The following is a 19443-nucleotide window of genomic DNA, read 5'->3' on the forward strand; positions in this document are numbered from 1 at the left end:
CCTAAGCAGGCTCCAGGCTCTGAGCTGTCAGCACAGAGCCTGATGCAGGGCTCGAACCCACAAATGGCGAGATCATGACCTGAGCTGAAATTGGACGCTTAACTGACCGAGCCACCCAGGAGCCCCATAAAATCCTTACTCTAGGGGGGCGCGTGGGTGGCTCAGCTGGTTAAGTGTCCGACTCTTGGTTTTGGCTCAAGTCACCTCATAGTTTCGTGGGTTTGAGCCCCATGTCAGGCTGATGCGGAGCCTGCTTGGAATTCTCTCTCTCCCTCTCTATCTGCTTCTCCTCCACTAACACTGTCTCTGTCATTCTCAAAAATAAATAAACTTAAAAAATTTTTTTAAACTTTACTGTGGCTGCAGATTACCACAATACTGTTAAAAAGGAGGAGAAACCAGAAAGGGCAAGGAGCATTTAGAAAGCTGCTACAGTAGTCTATGCAAGTAGTGGTGGTATGAACTCGGGTAGTAATTGTGGATGTGGAAAGGGAGAAAAAAGATACAAAAGACTTCGGTCAGAGAGTATTTATAAAATGTGGGAATGAGCAAAATAAACCTAAAATTTTAAGTTAAGATGACAGAATGAGCAAAATAAACCTAAAATTTTAAGTTAAGTTATGGTATATTTATTAACAAAAACAGAGGAACTTTACCTAGTCAGCTTTAGACTATATAATCCTGTACTTTTTAGCTTCATGAAGGCAGAAACCACATTTACTTCATTCAACAATCCCTAGCATAATACGTAGCATACAGTAGCTACTCAAATATTTAGGAGTTAATAAATAAAGGGGTAGTCAGGAGAAGGCAGAAGGGGGGAAAACGGGGGGTATTGACAATTCCTAAGAGTCTACAGACATCTTCAAACTCCCCTATGATGTATCATAAGCCACTAAAGATAATAATAAAAACAGACTCTGGAATATTAAGGTATTAAGAAACTCATCCAAGGGCGCCTGGGTGGCGCAGTCGGTTGAGCGTCCGACTTCGGCCAGGTCACGATCTCGCGGTCCGGGAGTTCGAGCCCCGCGTCGGGCTCTGGGCTGATGGCTCAGAGCCTGGAGCCTGTTTCCGATTCTGTGTCTCCCTCTCTCTCTGCCCCTCCCCCATTCATGCTCTGTCTCTCTCTGTCTCAAAAATAAATAAAGGTTAAAAAATTAAAAAAAAAAATGAAACTCATCCAAGTTAATAAGAGTTCATGAGTGGCAAATACAGGATTCAAATTTGGGTCTATCTCAAGTCAGCCTTTGGGCTATTTCCAGTACAGACAGCATACACATAGAGAATAGTTTACAGTAAGGTTAGTTCAGGATATGTGTGAATGTAGAAGGTGGGATTCAAGAAAAGAATACATTAAAATTCCACCTACCAGATTCTCTACCTTGTGGTTTGTGTGGTTTGATTTTTTGTATTTATTTATTTTGAGAGCGAGCGAGAGGAGCATGCACACACACAAGTGCGCAGGGGAGGGGAAAAGAGAATGCGGGGGGAGTGGGGGGAGAGAATCCCAAGCAAGATCCACACTCAGCACAAAGCCTGACGTGGAGCTGAATCCCATGACAGCAGGATCACAACCTGAGCCGATAGCAAGAGTTGGACATTTAACCAACTGGGCCACCCGTGCACCTCTACATGGTTGAATTTATCCATTGGCATCAACTACTCTACTGCCTTACAATACTTCACATGTTGCTTTTATGAATTATTGTTTCTCTTCAAAGTCATTGTTTCACTTCACCAGTGTATGCTTTATTTAACTATGTTGTAAACTCTAATTACTAATTAAATACGATAGTAAATTCTTAATATAGGGCCTATGTCTTCTCCTACTTTGTTTCATGGGCAGTGTCAAGGTCCATTTTATTCATTTCTGTATCTCCAACTGCTACCACAGTATATGACACCCTTTCCTCCTAGAAACTTAGTTTATATGTTAACAAATACTTAAATGTATGTCTCCCAATTGCCAAGCACAATGAATGGGCATTGTGGATGGGACAGAGGACAAACCACAGTCCCTGCTCTAAGAGTTTACGTTCTAGAGGAAAGACTGACCATAATCAAATAACTACACAATTCTGTCAGGTAGGGGAAGTACAATTAAAAAGAATAAAAGTAAGGACCAAGTGACAAGTGGCCAAGATTAGGAGCATTTTTTTTTTTTTTTTTTAGGGGTAGGAAGGACATCAGGGAATGTCTCTCATCAGGTTACATTTGAGCAGTAAGGGACCACACCAAAGTTAGACATCTGAAAGAAGAGGACTCAAGGCAGAGGAGATGCAAGTTCAAAGGCCCTGAGGTAGAGGTGGAATAAATAACAGAGCTAGCTGTGCAAGACAAGGTCAGAAGGGTAATGGGAAGACAGACTGTGTAGTACCATTTAGGCCATGGTGAGAACTCCAACTATTATTCTGAGAGGCCACGGCAGGAGGGGAGAGAGCTTATATTTTAGATCGTTTTGGCTGCTAGATGGAGAGAACACATTGCAGGGAAACCAAGGATAGGGACTGGGAGACTTGATGGGAGGTTGCTGAAATAATCCTAGCAAGAGATAATAGTGGCTTAGACTTTGCTGGTAGGAAAAGAGTGGTGAGAGGTGGCTGGTATCTTAAAGGAGTTTTGAGGAAGAGCCAACAGGATTTGTGAGTAAATTTGGTGGACGGTCTGAGAGAAAAATAAGGATCAAGAGTGCCTGCAAAGTTTCTATCATGAGCAACTTGTAGAAGAGAGTTTCCATTTACTGAGACTGGAACAAGTGCAGAAGGAGCAGCTTTCGGGGAAATCAAGAGTTCAATTTTGGGTAATTCTGACATGCGTAAAAGATGTCCAACTGGTAGTGAGATAGGAGTTTGAAGTTTAGGGCAAAGGACTATGTAGGAGATGTGCTTTTGGGTTTCATCAACATATGAATGATACGCAAAGCCATGGAACCACAAGAGCTCTCTTAGGAAATAAATTAATTAGAGACAAGGTCTGAGGACTGAACCCGAGGCACTCCAAATTCAGAAGTCGGAGAGATGAGAAGAAACCAGTAAAGGAGATGAAACAGTGCACACAGTCAGCCAGCAACAGAACCCGGGAATGGTGTCCCTGAGGCCCTGAAGGTTGGGGTTACTCCCCACACTGCCAAGTGCAGGAACTTGCCCAGAGTAGGGACTCAAAAAAATCACGTGACTGATTTCAAAGCCATACTTGGGGACAAATGCAATTAATTCTGTTATACGTTTTTGAAATTTTAAAGAAGGGTCTAATACAATATATACAAGGCTAAAAAAGGTGGGCTCACTTTCATATAAATCCTAATGAGAATTTGTTAAAAGACACATCAGTCTGGTGAATAAACTGAATTTCTCTAAGAATCTTTAAAAGTGTGTAAGGAAAAGAAAAATTTCAAAACAAACTGTTAAGAAGTCCTACAGTCACACAGGACATAAGGGAGAAACAACCTGTGTTCATTTTCCAACATCTGGACTCCCACACAAATTTATGTCATGCCTAAGATCAACTGCATCTGTATTTTACAATGTTTACTGAAATTATTTACGCTTAGAATTTCAAGTTCTAGGAGAACCAAAAAAATATCAATCGTCCCAGCTGACTCCTGTTCATAAAATAAATAACCTAGAGCTGATCATATATTTTCTCATAAAGCTTGTACAATCTCATACAATTAAAGTAGGCAACTAATTTCTACAGCACTATTCTGCACATTAACTTCTATACACGCTCTAATCAAATTAATTTCAATTGTGAGCAGAAAAAAATTTATAACAGGGGGGATCTGTGCTTCTCTACCGATTGTGAGGTAGGATATAATTTCAGAACGGAGGGGCCGGCCTACAATATGACTGTAAATATTTCAAGGTTCAGTAAAACTGATATGTTAGAAATGCCAATTTGTTAGCAAAATGGTCATTAAAATGAATAGGGAAACAAACACCTTTCCCTGTTTTTGCCCCTTGGAACAAGGATCTCAAGAGTAACTGCATGTGTGATAACTTTTAATCACAGTGGCAAAACCAGGGCTCCACGGTCCCTGTCCTGTGCAGGAGAGAGACCGTCTTTCATACACCATGTGGAGTAAACACCACTGACGTAAGTTCTACTTCTCACATAACATACTGCAGAGGTTAGTGAAAAGAGGAACACAATTACTCTGTGAATTATTTATAGAGGGCTATCATTGTTGGAAAATTCTCCAAATGAATGGGAAACCTAAGAAAGGAATCCAGTCACTAAAATGATGAAAACCATAGTTAGGATTTGGCTTAAGAAGTAACCAGTAATCAGAAAGGGATGGTCTTATTTTAGGTAAGCAAGAAAGAACATGATGTTTATCTATGCTGCTCCCTGGATCTCTCACAGGATACATACAAGGCAAAAAAGAAACGGAGCACAGACTATTTTAAATAAATACAAGTTACAAATGCATTTGCTGTTACTTGCTCACTTCGGCCATAGTAATGGCTTTTCTATATGACAAAATCACGCTGTTTTTCAGGCAACAATTTCAAAGCTTCTGGGATATGCTGGATTCCTTGCTCCTCTGTTCTTTAAATGCCACAGAGATATGTCCAACATGGCATCAGAGGTAGGGCAGAATAAAGGAGACAAGGTGAAAGAGAAACCTCTCTGAGATCTAATTCATTAGGACAAAAAGTATGACTGGGAGGAGACAAATCACTATCTAAAATGAGATTTTTTTTATTAGTTATCCATTTTAATTATCTATACAACTCTTAATTCTCATTAGCATAGAAAGTTAGAGTTGACCATACTCAGATTTAATTATTTTTTTATTTATTTTGAGAGAAAGAGAGAGAGAGAGAGAAGGGGACAGAGACAGAATCCCAAGCAGGTTTCGCACTGTCAGTGTGGAGCCCAATGCGGGCCTCGAACTCACAAACCGGGAAATCATGACCTGAGCAGAAATCAAGAGTCAGATGCTTAACTGACAGCCACCCAGGTGCCCCTCAGATTTAATTATTAAATCTATTTCTTTATTTAAAAAATTAGTATCCATTAAGGCCAATACCATACATCATATACCTTATCTGATATAAGATCATCAGTTTCCATACTTATAGATGCTGTTTCCTTGCTCATTATATATTTTATTTATTCACCAAAAAAAAAAAAAAAGTAACTCTGATTTTATGTAGATTTAGAATAACAAATAGAAGTCTTTTTCCAACTCAGAAGTTTTTCCACCTAAAGATTTTATAGCCTTGGCACAAAAGAAAAGACAGGACATGATGGAAATTAAAGGGTTAACAACACCACAAGGAGACACATGGCCTGAGGAGATGTCCTTTGAGTCTCCTCTTTAAAAATAAGAAGCCTGGGACGCCTGGGTGGCGCAGTTGGTTAAGCATCCGGCTCTTGACGTCAGCTCAGGTCATGATCCCACGGTTGTGGGAACAAGCCAAGCACCATGTCGGGCTTGTGCTGAGCATGGAGCCTGCTTGGGATTCTCTCTCTCTTTCTGCCTCTCTCCCCACTGGCACTCTGTCTCTCTCTCTCACTCTCAATAAAAAAATTTTTTTTAATTAAATAAAATAAGGACCTGAGCCTTGATTCTATTAAATTATGCCAAAAGACTGTAAGGCTGAATGATTCTGAAGCCAACAGCAAACAAGTGAAAAGCAGTTCTTTGCCTTTATAAAGGTCAAGTGCATAAATGTGTGTGAATATATACATAAATACACAAACAAAAATCTTCTGTTATCTTGTGAGATTAACTTTTAATACCCCTGGATATCATCTTTTAATTCAGTGACACATTTTCAGTAACCACATGTAAATTAGCTGTGATTCAGTTCGTGAAAATTTTGTTTTATTCCTTGATCTTTTGAGAAATTTGTTCTCGTGGTACACTTCTTTGGGTGTGGATTTTACCAATATGTCACATACTAAAATAGCCATCCACAGGAAAAAAAATCAAATAGTTTCAGGGAAATCAACACTGACAGTTGTTGCCTTCCATAATAGATAAACACATTAGCCAGGCTTTAGCTGTTAAAATAGGAAATCCAAAGTAAATAGCAGTTGTAAAAAGAAGCTTTTTTATGTAAACTGTCCATGAGTTCAAATAGCAGTCTATGCCAACCTTCGTTCTGCCTAAAAACCTATTACAAATGCTTGACTACTGATTGTAAAATAATTTATGGTTAAGCAATAGAGCCTCCCCACCTCACCCCCGCTGGCGATTGTTTAAGAATCGAATCAAACATGTTATTAGGTTACAGATATTAACAACTCTTTCAAGATGCTGATCATCCATAGGGTACTGGTTGCTAACCTATGACACATGGAATTTGGCAGGGTTAGAAAGAGTTCCAGTCAGAGAAAAGCTACTGTGACACTACATTCTGTCATTTCTTATTCTAATTACTCTGGTTACACACCCCTTTTTGCTCCCACACCTGCCTCAGTTAGTGTTGTCACCACTGCCTCCATATTTCTTCCGTAAGTTGATGTGGCCTGGTTCAAGCCTTTAACACTCCCCACATCAACTAGAGTAATGTCTTTTAATATATGGCCTAAATACCTTGGAGATCAAGGAAGCTACAATTACAGTGATCTCTTGATCAAAGGTTTGGAAAGAATGTGATGGACAAAACAGAGAGGCATGACACATAAAGCTGAATGGTGAGAATGAGAGAAATACACGATTTAGGCAATTCGTGTGGGGAAAAAGAGGAACACACTGAGGATTAACGACCTGGGAAATTTCCTCTCCTGAAATGATTTGATTACAATGAGGTATCTGCTTACAGTTTCTTTGTGGAAAGCTAACAATAAAACACTTTCTAAAATCAGACACAAAAATGGCTATTTCAGAAAACCTCCATGAACTAGTAACTAATATTCTATTATGCTTTTATAGCTTATATTTTTTATAGACAGAAGCTATTTGATTTGCACAAAAATTTCTTCTTATTATTCTTACTTTATAGGTAAGAAAACCAAAGTTTGATGAGATCAAGAACTGCTTCAAGATTCTGATCTGATAAGCACTGTTGTGGGATGTGGATTCCAGTCCTTTGAAGCCAAATCTAGTGTGTGCCTCAATGAGCCTGTGTGAATGTAAACTGGTTGCTTCTAGATCCTCTAACTCAAGTTGTCTTCAAGGTTCTCTGGATATGGTCCGTGTCGATGTTTAAAAAGCAATAGGGAAAATCGATTGAATGACTCACTTTTCAGAGTTGCATTAACTTTTTCAGGCCACTGGGGTACTATTTACTAAATTACCTCTCCTAGAACACTAAATAGCACCCTAGTGGGTCAAAGAGTAAATGCACCTCTGAAAAGTGAGCCATTTATTCCTTTCTTCCTTGTAGTACCAGATGTAATATGTCCCCTATGACAGAAATATGAACCCATTTCCATTAAAAACTCAAGAAATTGTCCCACACTAGAGAAAATGAGAATGGGGAATCTTTCTGAAGCAAAAATTTCTCTTCTATAACCCTGTCCACAATATTGTTGAAAAGTCAACATGTACTTATATAACAACGTTTCGTTTTTATTCACTGGAGATTGATTTTTAATCAAGACCTCGAAACAAAATAAAAATATAAATTCAAAGCTGATGGTTTTCAGCACAGAGATGCATAGTGTATCATGATTGCTGGTTTTCTCCTGCATGGCAGAATTTAAAAACTCAGCTCAAGTGTCCATCTTGCTTATGAAATAAGATCTACATCACCAATACCTGTTCTTTCACATACCTCATTACGTTACAGGTTATCCCTTGGCCTGAAAAACAAAATTCCTTGACTAACAAGTACGTATATTATTACTTGTAATCTCTATAACGGCCAAAGCCTCTGAATACATTTTTGAGTTGCCTTAGGAATAGCTACCATGTGACTGAACATTTGTGAGATACCTCAACAAAGCGAGACTTGAAGTTTTCAGCACTGTTAGTCTCTTACTCTTCTGGAAGATAGCTATGCAATGAAAACAAGACAACTTTAATTTAAGAATCATCCAGCTTCTAATTAAACTGCCATAGGCAGCTGGTTGGATAAGTTTTAATCAGTTTCAATCACCTATTGATTGGTATACTGAAGCCTAAAAAATTAAAAGTAAAAGATGATTGGGGAATTGTCCCATCTCAGAACAACAGTAGAGGCCTCTGTAAATAACTCCTCTTTTAACCATCAGCTAAATGAACACTTCAATACTGCAGTACAAAGTCTTCTGCAAAATTACTTTAACTAACAAGCAGAAATTTATCAGCTTCAGCCAAAATCAATGCTGAAATCAATTTGAACACTGGTTGTGTCTAAAGGGGCTCATTGGCAATTTAGGGAAATTACACCATGTAAATGCCTGTGCTTTAATTGAACAGTTTCATCAACTAGGCTGTGATTGCTGTCCATTCATTTATTTACTTTCACTGCAGCTACCATTCTGCAAAGGAATGGCTTTTGTCAGGCTGGAGAGAGGCACTTTATCTTCATTTTGTGCACTTTTGTGCATAGCAGACTTCCTGAAATGGGTGTATCATGACTAGGTCAAAACAAGCCAGAAAGGACTTTTCCTTTCACATAAAAATTGAGCAACACTCAAACCACCATCATACCTTCCACCATCTGGGGACAGTCATCTTTAAATCTATAACAAGAAGGAATCTGAGTGATTTGCCTGCACATAGCACTGTGCCTGTGTTGAGGAGCTACATTTTGGACAAAAGAAGAAAAAGCATTTGGACTCCAAATTCAATCTGACCACACTCTTTCTGAGCTAGTGGCTTCCAAAGCTATATAAAATGTATTAGATCATGCTCTTCAAACATGAAGAGACATTGTGTTTATAAAGTCCCTTGAGATTAGTCAAGAGAAAGTACTATTCTCAAATCCATTCAGAAGACTAAGGTTTAAAGATGTCACATATACTTTTAAAGATTAAGGGGAGGAGAAAGGGATGGGGCGCTCAGTTGCTTGAGCATCTGACTTTGTGTCCAACTTCGGCTCAGGTCACAATCTCACCGTTCGTGGGTTCGAGCCCCACATCGGGCTCTGTGCTGACAGCTCAGAGCCTGGAGCCTGCTTCAGATTCTGTGTCTCCCTCTCTCTCTGCCCCTCCGCCACTTGCACTCTGTCTCTGTCTCTCAAAAATAAATAAATGTTAAAAAAAATTTTTTTTAAAAGCAGGGTGGGGGGGGGAGGGAGAGAGAAAGGAGTCCATACGGGAGGAGAAAAACAAACTTCTTTAAAAAGACCAGCAGCCAGGGGCGCCTGGGTGGCGCAGTCGGTTAAGCGTCCGACTTCAGCCAGGTCACGATCTCGCGGTCCGTGAGTTCGAGCCCCGCGTCAGGCTCTGGGCTGATGGCTCGGAGCCTGGAGCCTGTTTCCGATTCTGTGTCTCCCTCTCTCTCTGCCCCTCCCCCATTCATGCTCTGTCTCTCTTTGTCCCAAAAAATAAAATAAACTTTGAAAAAAAAAATTAAAAAAAAAAAGACCAGCAGCCAAAAACAGCAACAAGATCCCCCAAAATGATTTATTTAAACATTTTTTAACATGTATTTATTTATTTTGAGTGAGCGAGAGAGGGTGTGTGTGTGTGTGTGTGTGTGTGTGTGTGAAGGGGAGGGGCAGAGAGAGAGAGGGAGAGAGAAAACCCCAAGTGGGCTCTACGTTGTCAACGCAAAGCCCACGGTGGGGTTTGATCTCACAACCATGAGATCACAACCTGAGGTGAAATTAGGAGTTGGACATTTAACTCAGGCACCCCACTTCTTTTTTTTTTTTAACGTTCATTTATTTATTGTTGAGAAAAAGAGTGAGAGAGACAGAGAGAGCGTGCGCGCTCAAGTGGGGGAGGGCAGAGAGAAAGGGAGGGAGAGAATCCAATGTAGGCTCTGTGCTGATAGCGTAGGCTTGAACTCATGAACAGGGAGATATTGACCGGAGTCAAGATCAAGAGTCAGATGCTTCACTGACTGAACACCCAAGCACTCCCCCAAAATGATTTTAATACACACATAAATGCACTCATAAAGTCATGGACAAGGGAAAAACCCAAAGATCTAATTTAGGAGAATCATATGCTGGAAAGCATTAACATTTTTAGCATTTGGTTAATCACCGTTACTTCCAAGATAACAAGTTCTAGGGAAGGAGGGAAGAAAGAAGACAGGGTTTGTTCATATGGGTCATCTGAACAGGTACATGTGCCTCATACAAAAAAATAAAAATAAAATTAAAAAGTACAACTGTAGGATATTTGGTTGAACAGGCCAGCAGAAATTCTTACAGTTGCACATACTTAGTTCCTCACAGAACCAAAAGTAACTATTCACCAGGAAGGGCACTACAAAGGGATAAATAAGAAAGTATGAGTTTCAGTGGTGGTTCTATCCTTGTCTTGTTTTGAATCCTCAGGGAAATCCATTAATTTTGGTGTTTCAGTCTCTTCACAGGGTCAAACAAGGACAGTGATACCCACTGTACCCAGCTGTATTTCATTGCTGCTGGGGACAAACAGAAATGCGACCACCAGGATTTGAGCACCGCCTGTGCTTTGGGTAGAATGGAGGCAGGCAGGGCCCTGAAACCATCCACTTGGGCTCCGGGATGCAGGGAAACTTCTCATTTGCCCTGACAGTCAGTTACTACAGCTCTTGTACCCTGCCACGCTCACTAGGAATTACCTTCAAAAAAAGTTAAAAGTGAAAAGAAATAAATGGTGTACCGAAACTTAGTACACGTGTTTGTGGTAAAAATCCATTCTGTAATTTAATCCCATATACGCTTTTCTCTGCCACTCTAAAGTTTCACTGGCCATACATTTTGTTGCTGAGCCAACGTAAAAATATACTTTATTCATAGTTTTTAGATAACTTTTCTAAAAATTTAATTATGGTTTAATCAGAGTTTTATGTTTATTGACTAAGTATATTGTTACATTTGCTGCTATAGTTAGCAGTCGTAATAGAATCAGAATGTTTGAGAATCTTATACAATATGTATTTTCTAAACACACTAAGCTTGTTAAAATGCTATATTGATTGTGCCCTAAAGCAAGTTCTAATTTTGTCTGAACATTTTTCACTTCATTATTTGAACTCACCAAACAAAAACCATGAACTCTACTTTTAGCAGTAATATTGAACATTCTTTTTCTTTCTTTTGTTTGTAATACTGACAAGGAAAAGTATGAAAATTTTAGGGTCAAAAGGATAACACTTAAAACGCAAATCAATGTTTTAAGAAATTTTAGGCTTAATTCCCACAACCTAACTATCTATTGCTAGTTCCCATCTAATTCCATCATCTGCTCCTCTGATTTAGTGGTAGCACACAGATCAGAACCGAAACATATTTCACTCCAGTAAGGTGGCAATTTAACAGAAACAGAGACTCTTATATCTAAGTAACCAATGATAGAGCAACGGAAAAAAAAAACTGGCAGAAAGTTATACACACTAAATGCCTTTTGGACTTCCCAGTGAATTATTTTCAAAAAAGCAATTTAAGTAAATACCCTAGATGCTACGGTACACAAATATTTGCTTGTGCTATATGCCAACCAAGAGACTACATTTTTCTAACACACTGGAGACTATAAAATACCTAAAAAAAAAAAAAAAAAGAAAGAAAGAAAAAAATTTAATGTGTCTTATAAATCAAGAAATGCACCACCTCCACTAGCATAACCATACAATTAATCTAGGGATTTGATTATTAAATTCTAAGTTTTTGATAAGGAAAGAGACCCAAAAGATAGAGTAACAAGATATATTGCAATAACTCTGCCAAGAAATGGTTGTTTTCATGTCTATTAAAAAGCCTCTAAAACTAACTAGAGATGGTACATCACTGACTTGCAGAATTATATATTTATATCTTATATCCAGAATTAATTTGGGTTAAAGAGGAGGAAACTCAAGAGGGGGAATGCCAAATAGAAAACCCCTAGCTTGAGTAGTGGTCCCAAGTACTAATCTTAGTGTCAGAACACCTGAATTCTGTACAATTTCTAAAAATTGTACATATTAAACGTGTATGACTCAATGCTTTGATACCGAGTTCTAATCTTGATTTGAACCTTGGGCATGCCCCTTAATTCTTCCAAGCTATATCTTTCTCACTGGTGAAAAGGGGGTAACCTTCTGAGAAAGGATTCGGCAAGGCCTGACAGATCCAGCATGATGAGGCCTCTGCCTGTCTCTCTGTTCTCCCCTGGGCTCACTCTGCTATAGCCACACTGGCCTGGACACAATATATTCATGCCTATCTTCAGGCTTTTGCCAAAGTGGCTCCTTCTACCTGGGAGGTTCTTCTCCCAGGTTTTCCCATGACTGGCTCCTTGCTGTCCTTTAGGTCTGAGCTCAAACATCACCTCTTCAGAGAAGCCTTGCTGAGCAACTATTTTACATTCTTTACAGCACTTGCAAGGTCTGATATCATCTTACTTCAGTATTCATTTCCTTGATTATTGTCTGTTCGCCCCACTAGTGTGAACTCCAGGAGCACAGGGGACCTGCCTTATTCACTACTGGACCACAAATACACAGAACACTCCTTGGCATAGAATGACAGTAAGGACAGTAGACCCCAGAACAAGATGGGGTTGGGGGCACTGACCCCTGTGCCCCCTGTGTAGTTGAAAATTGGCATGTAACTTTTGACTCCCTAAAAACTTAACTACTGATAGCCTACTGCTCACTGGAAGCCTCACAGATAACATAAAGTCGATTAACACATACTTTGTACGTCGCATGTTATATACCGTAAAAGAAATGTTATTAAGAAAATCATAAGAGAAAACACATTTACAGTTCTGTACTGTTTACTGAAAAAAATCCACATATAGGTGGATCAGTGCAAGTCAAACCTGTGTTGTTCAAGGGTCAACTGTATTTAGTCAATGAATAAATGAATAAACAATAAGATAAAATTTTAAAGAACAAAACCAAGCAAGACATGACATAATATTTTTATAGTAGCTGAATGCTAATTAATTCTGCAACATCAGCCTCAGGAGTGACCTCTGTAGTCAACTCATGTCCAGGTCTAAGTGGGAATTCTTTTCTCAGTGGTTCTGAACACCAGCCATGCTGTTCTGCTTAAGGTAAGAGGGTTCACAGTCCCAGAGCCACCCAGCCACAGACCACACTGTGTGTTCCTCCTCAGACTGTGAAGAATCTGCCTCTGCAGGTTAATTCCTGAATCACTGCCCCAGTTCCTACGGTAGGTGAGGTGCAGTGCCTGGCCCTGAGGACGCCCACCCAGATTCACTGACACAGCTCTCCTCCGGGGAGGACCGTCCAGTGGGAAGAACGGTAGGAAGAGTGCATCACTCACTCTAACCGAAAGCAGGCTGGTCAAGAGACACTCCAGAGGAGCAATCTGAGGCTAGCCTTCAGAAACACACAGAACAAACCTGTTCTTCTGTTGACAGAAATGACTTTTTAAGAAGTCAGAGGTCATGGAGACCCTTAATCGTCAGATAAACGCTGGCCAATTCCTTCAACCACTTCTCAACTCAAATACCAGTTCTTCCATGAGGCCTTTACTGATTCTTCCCGAGGAAAGAGCCAAAACTCATCATTCCTTCCTCAGCCCCAACCCGGGGCCTGGGTATTACACATACAGACATGCGCCCTAGACTGGGAAGTCTGCACTTACTTCATCTATCTGGACAAGGTCGAATGAGAGCCAGGCCATCCCCAACAACCAGCAGGGTGCCATCCACACAGCAGGGACTTACAATGAGACTGTTCAGCAAGTGTGTAAAGGAGGATTGGAGAGGCCCAATTCCTGGGCCCCCTTATTATTCTCCCCATGCTTCTCTGGGTGGTCTCTGGACTGTCCATATCTCTGTAAAAACTCAGTACCCAGAACTAGACACGCAAGTCCCAAAGTGGCATGCTACAAGATGAAGTCACACCCAGATGTTGTCCCCTCCTAATGCAGCCAGAGGATAGATTCCAAAGGAAAACTAGATCTCCCGCACCCTATGAAAACCCATGTGAGCTAATGTATATCTCTTCACAATCACTTCTGCTTGGGGACTTTAAATTTCTTTATAAAGTAAGCATTTTTACTAAAATAAAATAGTAGAAAGAAGTCCTGCCACTTTAAAACTATTTTTTCCCTGAAAGGAGATGGTGTTGAAATACTTAGATTCAGCAAATTCTTACTTGAAATATTACCATAATGTATTGATTTTTACCAGACTCAATTGACTGAAAAGTTGTTTGTATAGCAATATTGGCCAAACCAATATACTAGAACAATTTTGTTACCCATAGTAATCAAGTGCATTTCTGAAGTATAATTATACTGTCATAAAAATAAAGCCAAGATACCCTCTTCCAAGCAATAAAACAATAGGGGCTATAAAACAGGAAGAAGAAAAGGCTAAATAGATGAGATTTTTTAAAATTAAATTTAGTGTCTTTTAAGAACACCTCTGCCTCCTTTTCCTTCCCTTAAGCCAAGGTTAGCAGAAATGATCAATACTTCAATCTCAATAAACTATTTCAATAATAGTTAATTCGGGTGGAAACAGAGTCTGAAAATCTCTGCTCAGCGACCTGTAACATCCTGTCATGTTGGTTAGATGCCAATAATCCATCATTGCCATAATGGATATGAGCACGTGTGAACATGGAGTGGGGGAAGCAAAGGTGGGAAAGGTGTAGAGAATCACAAGCTCACATTCATTCTTTAGAGTCCAATCAATACAATACACATTATTGTATGAAACAAACCTATAACAGTGAATGCTGAGAGAGGGAGAGAGGGAAACATACATAATTAATTTTACTTGACAAACAGTCATTGATTTTCTGGAAATATTAATATCCTTGTTTGTCACATGATACTTTAACACAACCCAGCCATATACAAGTATTTAATTTTGTATTAAGATGATATCTTGTTTGCTTGTTTAAAATATGATCTTGGCTGCAAGGAAAAGGCTCTTCATTTGATTAGAAATTTAAAGTTAAAATAAATCAAACAATCACCCTAGCTCTTGGGTCAATATCAAAACCACTTAAAAATTACTCTTAATTTACAAGATGTACCTCAGGGAAAAAAATATAAAGGAGTGGGGTCACTGGTGCAGCCGGTAGAGAAGCTGGGGTCAGAACTACTGCTGATGTGGTTTGGCACGTTCAGGGTGGCCAGTGAAAGAGAAGTGAGAGCTTTCTGAGTACTATGTGGTTCCCAACATTTTCTTCAACGACTCCTTTTTATTATACTTTCCCCTCAGGAATCCCATATTTTGACAAGTTTGGTTTACTAAAGAGCATTTAATTAGACAGCAATTCATGTGTTTTCTCATTTTATATAACTGACCACCAGAGCTTCTAATTTTCATTAAATACATCATGTTACCGTAATGAGTTGATCTAATTCCAGCTCCAAAAACATAAACGTAATGTTTTACATGGCCTCTACAGCCACGTAAAGGGCAGAATACAACTTAATAGTTAGTTCATGTGATCTCAGTTACTATCTCCAAGGACCATCCTTACCCTATTGCCTAACAAATATCTCATAAATGGATAAGACAAAAGAGAGAAGGACGGACCAACACCTTTGAGAATTATTATCCCTTCCCTCTTCATGTTGTCTCTAGATATAGTCAAATCAATTCTTAAATAATGGTATATATCCAATCTTAAAATACCATGTAGGCAGTACATATGCTACCCATTATATCACTGAGAAAATCCTACCCAAAATTCAGGTTAGACCCTTAATGTAACTATAGGAAGCAAATGGAGGCGGACATTTCATTACTCTTTTCAAACACCTACATATGTGACCAAAAAGCTGATAATCTTTTTGGAAAGGAAAAAATAAAATAAAAGATGATTCTTAAGTGCTTGTTAGCTAACTGACTTATTAGCATGACTTAAGTCCTAAGAGTTAAGTATTACTTTATTTCTGGACCCAAAGCTTAAGTGACTCCATCAAACAATGCCCTGGGGGAGCAAAGAACCTGAGGGACTGGCCTTCATTATCATAGAATGTTTCCAAAGTAAGTGGGCCTGTTAATTACTTTCATTGCAATGTGACATACTATGCAAAAAAAGAGGGCAGTAACTAGTATGTTGGGTTAATTTATCATTCAAATATATGCCCTTAGTTTAGAAATTCCTATTCTTCTAGGTGAGTGTTGTAAAACAAGTATGAAGGCTTTAAAACTAGCTAGCTATGGGGAGAATCCAATTAAAGGGCCTTACTAAAACCTGCTTGGGAAAAAAACCCCGCTTGCCTCATTCTCATTTCAGCCAACATGTATAAAGCATCTATCCTATCCTTAGGACTGTGCGCAGTACACTAGGAAATACAAGGAAACACAATGGACTCTGCTTGACCTTGAGAAACAACACTGCCTGGGGGAAAAACACAGAGCAAAGAGGAGAGAGACAGAATTCTGGCTTTGCCACTGAATGGCCACAGGCCTGGGGGTCCTAGCTTTTTCCCGTGGTCAAATGGGCTTCTTAACATTTACCCACTGTCCTAGAGCAGGCTGAAAACAAAAAACTATGATAAAAGAGAAAATACTTTGAAACTTCTAAAAAATCATTGTAATGTAAGGTATAATAAATCATATTCATGAGACAACTAGAGAATAGCAGGAAACTCAGAAGCATACCATGTATCATAATATAATGCAGAATTTCTCAAAATTAATTAAACGCAACTCTAACACAATTCAACATCTGGGAGATGTCTGTAGATGTTCCTCAAAATAAGAGCCCTGCAGTCAAGTAAGCATAGGAAGCACAGGGGTCAACAATTTTTCCATTATTTGGTACTACCACTGCCAGTTAGCTAACATTTACTCCGTCGTAGTGGTAAGTTCCTTTTCTATGGAACATCTCATTTAACCTCACAACAACCTTATTAGAGGTCATTACCCCCTTTGACACATGGGGAAAATGAGGCAGAAGATGTTATGTAACTCTCCGCCAGTCACACAGCTACTTAGGGGCAGATTCAGGGTACACTTACCCACAACACATCCTGTTCTCTACTTTCTCAAAGTTTTTAAAATTCACTGTGAATCTCATAGAGGGGAAGAGGATATGTGTCTTTCTTGAATGGGGGGGGGGAGGTTGGAGCAACATGTAACATTTTGGGAAATGGAACAATAATGAGAGTACATTCATTTTCTTTTCCTAAATTATTCTTCTTCCCAGGCATAAATAAAACTTTAGCCTAAGATATTTCCTTTATAATCCATTTCACCCAAATTAGTAATCCAAGAAATACCAACTTAAAATTACCTAAGTCATTATCATAACACAGAGAATAACTCAGCAGAGGACTATGCACAGCACCCACAATACCACTTGGTTTAAATGTCTGGGCCCAGAATTTCACACTGTAGAACTGGGGGGAACATCCAAACTTAAAAGGCAAAAATGTGATCAACTATTAAACAATATATATTGCAGTTACACACGATATCCTATCCTTTGAAATTCACAACATCCCATCAGTGGAGCAAATAAGAAAGAAATATTAAACTTTTGCTTTGCATTTATTAGCTTTATTGTACTTTATAAGAAAAAAAATTAAATAGGCCCATTAGCCAGTTTTGTTACCAATGAGTGGATTTTCCAATATTTTCTTCATCTAGTTTATGTAGCATAGCCTGTAATATAATCATTTTGTTTGAAAAATCACAATTTTTATAGTCAACACCATTAAGGTAAACTTAGTGTAGGAGAAAGTCAATCATAACACATCAAACAGTTTTATGGAGACTTTAGTAAAGTGGATTCTCATTTCTTGACAATTATACCATTTCTTTGTGCCGAACTAAAAGCCAGGGATATAAGAACAACACAACGGAAGCCCAGACAGAAATGAAGACCAATGATCAATAACAAGTGGTTAAGCAATTTGGTATCTTTACCTTCTTTCCTCTTAAGGATCACCTAAGCAATAAGATAAATGGGATGTCTTCTTTGTATAGAAATATAGTGTGTAAAATAAAGCACTAAAATCATCATGTTACTGCCACTCACCCTCCATAAACAACCACTGTCAAAAATATATTAAATCCAGGGGTTGCTCAGTTCGTTAAGCGTCCGACTTTGGCTCAAGTCACGATCTCGTGGTTCGTGGGTTTGAGCCCCGCGTTAGGCTCTGTGCTGACAACTTGGAGCCTGCTTCTGATTCTGTGTCTCCCTCTTTCCCTGCCTCTCTCCCACTCATGCTCTATCTCTCTCTCTCTCAAAAATAAAATAAAACAAAACAAAACAAAAAACCATCTTAAATCTGGGGCCCCTGGGTGGCTCAGTCAGTTAAATGTCGACTTCTGCTCAGGTCATGATCTCACAGCTCATGAGTTTGAGCCCCACCTCAGGCTCTCTGCTGTCAGCGCAGTGCCTGCTTCAGATCCTCTGTCTCCCCTCTCTTTCTGCTCCTCCCCAACTCTCTCTCTCAAAAATAAACATTTAAAAAAATATATTACAACACACACATATTAAGCAGTAGCCACAGTAGATAAGTAAACTCAGGGTATGTTGCTAATATTAACATAGCATTCCAGCAGGTATAGAACTTGTGCTAAGGAGGTGTAAGATAACGTGTTGTTGGGGCGCCTGGGTGGCTCAGTCAGTTAAGCGTCCGACTTCAGCTCAGGTCATGATCTCATGATTCATGGGTTTGGGCCCCGCATCAAGCTCTGTGCGGTCAGCCCAGAGCCTGGAACCTGCTCTTGATTCTGTTTCCCTCTCTCTCTGTCCCTCCCCTACGCATGCTCTGTCTCTGTCTCAGTTTCTCTCTCTCTCAAAAATAAACATTAAAAAATTAAAAAAAAAAAAAAAAAAAGATAATGTGTTCTTTTATCAGTTCTCCTAATAAAAGGAGATCTTGTGGCCATGCTTCTTGGCTACAAACATTAACAAAGCAAACAAGGAGTTACTGTGTAAGGGGTACAGGTTTCAGGTTTACAAGATGAAAACAGTTCTGGGATGGATGGTGTTGATGGTTGCACAACAGTATGAATGTGCCGAATGCCACTGAACTACTGTAGACTTAAAAATGGTTAAGACACTAAATTTTATGCTTCTCACCATAATTTAAAAAATAATAAAACATTAACATGATTCTATATTGTCATTTTTCCTTGGTAGATAGGCAGGTTATTTCCATTCCCCTGCCTCCCTCTCCCCTTTCTGTTGGTAACCTGTGTTGTAAAATAAAAGATTAAAATGTTAACATCTGGGATATTATTTCTAATAAAAATCATCTGCTGGAGTTTGGTAGTCTTACGTTTCCTCCCTTCTAGAATAAACCAGAACACTAAATTCACAATAGGGCTTCAATTTAAAACCACAACCATGCCTGAGCGTTCAACATGTGGTTAAACAGAGCAAATAAATAGGTTAGGAGTCTAAAGAAATGTTTTGGGATTCCATTTGAAGCCATTAAAAGGAACCCAAAGAGT

The 19443-nt window shown here is 39.2% G+C and overlaps 1 protein-coding gene and 1 long non-coding RNA gene across 11 annotated transcripts in view; one reads left to right on the forward strand and one right to left on the reverse strand.

Moving 5' to 3' along the window:
• MAP2K5 (mitogen-activated protein kinase kinase 5) overlaps positions 1-19443 on the reverse strand; it is a 273162-nt gene that overhangs the window by 192068 nt on the left and 61651 nt on the right. The gene's annotated exons all lie outside the window — the stretch shown is intronic.
• On the forward strand, positions 6419-7080 carry LOC125168339 (uncharacterized). Of its 2 annotated transcripts, none has more exons than XR_007153100.1 (2): positions 6419-6768; positions 6963-7080. It is a non-coding gene; the product is annotated as an uncharacterized LOC125168339 (long non-coding RNA). The 2 variants fall into 2 exon arrangements; XR_007153099.1 differs by having other exon boundaries at positions 6419-6654.

Source organism: Prionailurus viverrinus, chromosome B3 (genome assembly GCF_022837055.1).
Source record: "Prionailurus viverrinus isolate Anna chromosome B3, UM_Priviv_1.0, whole genome shotgun sequence".
NCBI classification, from domain to species: Eukaryota; Metazoa; Chordata; class Mammalia; order Carnivora; family Felidae; genus Prionailurus; species Prionailurus viverrinus.